Source organism: Trifolium pratense, unplaced genomic scaffold (assembly GCF_020283565.1).
Source record: "Trifolium pratense cultivar HEN17-A07 unplaced genomic scaffold, ARS_RC_1.1 scaffold_95, whole genome shotgun sequence".
NCBI lineage: Eukaryota > Viridiplantae > Streptophyta > Magnoliopsida > Fabales > Fabaceae > Trifolium > Trifolium pratense.
The window spans coordinates 2,501-5,000 of record NW_025721077.1 but is presented as its reverse complement, the minus strand read 5'-3'; positions in this window follow the sequence as shown (position 1 = coordinate 5,000).

Genomic DNA, 2,500 nt, shown 5'->3' with positions numbered 1-2,500 from the left:
GGCTAAGCGATCCGACGAAGTTTCGATTGAGTTTGATTTTTTGGCCGAAAACTCGAAAAAAAGGCGGATTTGACGTAAAACGCCGCCTAGAAGTCGAATTTTGAGACGGTGTCTTGTGTGCACACTCCACACAATATGTATAAGTGGACTGGAAAGTGGCTAAGCATTCCGAGGAATTTTCGATTTATTTTGATTTTTCGGCCGAAACGCCGAAAATAGGCGGATTTGACGTAAAACGCCTCATATAAGTCGAATTTTGGGAAGGTGTCTTGTGTGCACACTGCACACAATATGTATAAGTGGACTGGAAAGTCGCTAAGCATTCCGAGGAAGTTTCGATTTATTTTGATTTTTCGGCCGAAACGCCGAAAATAGGCGGATTTGACGTAAAACGCCTCATATAAGTCGAATTTTGGGAAGGTGTCTTGTGTGCACACTGCACATAATATGTATAAGTGGACTGGAAAGTGGAAAAATATTTTCGGAGCACTTTGATTTTTTGGCCCCCCGCGTGCCTTGCCACGCCCTTGCTTATAGCAAAACGAGACGGGGCCTTGGTCCAACTTGGCATAGGCATGGAATTTGATCTTTATTACTTGGCCACGGTCATGCCACGGTACATGGAGGTTGCTTGACACCCCCGTGTGCATTTCGGAGCACTTTGATTTTTTGGCCCCCCGCGTGCCTTGCCACGCCCTTGCTTATAGCAAAACGAGACGGGGCCTTGGTCCAACTTGGCATAGGCATGGAATTTGATCTTTATTACTTGGCCACGGTCATGCCACGGTACATGGAGGTTGCTTGACACCCCCGTGTGCATTTCGGAGCACTTTGATTTTTTGGCCCCCCGCGTGCCTTGCCACGCCCTTGCTTATAGCAAAACGAGACGGGGCCTTGGTCCAACTTGGCATAGGCATGGAATTTGATCTTTATTACTTGGCCACGGTCATGCCACGGTACATGGAGGTTGCTTGACACCCCCGTGTGCATTTTCGGAGCACTTTGATTTTTTGGCCCCCCGCGTGCCTTGCCACGCCCTTGCTTATAGCAAAACGAGACGGGGCCTTGGTCCAACTTGGCCTAGGCATGGAATTTGATCTTTATTACTTGGCCACGGTCATGCCACGGTACATGGAGGTTGCTTGACACCCCCGTGTGCATTTTCGGAGCACTTTGATTTTTTGGCCCCCCGCGTGCCTTGCCACGCCCTTGCTTATAGCAAAACGAGACGGGGCCTTGGTCCAACTTGGCCTAGGCATGGAATTTGATCTTTATTACTTGGCCACGGTCATGCCACGGTACATGGAGGTTGCTTGACACCCCCGTGTGCATTTCGGAGCACTTTGATTTTTTGGCCCCCCGCGTGCCTTGCCACGCCCTTGCTTATAGCAAAACGAGACGGGGCCTTGGTCCAACTTGGCATAGGCATGGAATTTGATCTTTATTACTTGGCCACGGTCATGCCACGGTACATGGAGGTTGCTTGACACCCCCGTGTGCATTTCGGAGCACTTTGATTTTTTGGCCCCCCGCGTGCCTTGCCACGCCCTTGCTTATAGCAAAACGAGACGGGGCCTTGGTCCAACTTGGCATAGGCATGGAATTTGATCTTTATTACTTGGCCACGGTCCCACGGTACATGGAGGTTGCTTGACACCCCCGTGTGCATTTTCGGAGCACTTTGATTTTTTGGCCCCCCGCGTTGCTTATAGCAAAACGAGACGGGGCCTTGGTCCAACTTGGCATAGGCATGGAATTTGATCTTTATTACTTGGCCACGGTCATGCCACGGTACATGGAGGTTGCTTGACACCCCCGTGTGCATTTTCGGAGCACTTTGATTTTTTGGCCCCCCGCGTGCCTTGCCACGCCCTTGCTTATAGCAAAACGAGACGGGGCCTTGGTCCAACTTGGCATAGGCATGGAATTTGATCTTTATTACTTGGCCACGGTCATGCCACGGTACATGGAGGTTGCTTGACACCCCCGTGTGCATTTCGGAGCACTTTGATTTTTTGGCCCCCCGCGTGCCTTGCCACGCCCTTGCTTATAGCAAAACGAGACGGGGCCTTGGTCCAACTTGGCCTAGGCATGGAATTTGATCTTTATTACTTGGCCACGGTCATGCCACGGTACATGGAGGTTGCTTGACACCCCCGTGTGCATTTTCGGAGCACTTTGATTTTTTGGCCCCCCGCGTGCCTTGCCACGCCCTTGCTTATAGCAAAACGAGACGGGGCCTTGGTCCAACTTGGCATAGGCATGGAATTTGATCTTTATTACTTGGCCACGGTCATGCCACGGTACATGGAGGTTGCTTGACACCCCCGTGTGCATTTCGGAGCACTTTGATTTTTTGGCCCCCCGCGTGCCTTGCCACGCCCTTGCTTATAGCAAAACGAGACGGGGCCTTGGTCCAACTTGGCATAGGCATGGAATTTGATCTTTATTACTTGGCCACGGTCATGCCACGGTACATGGAGGTTGCTTGACACCCCCG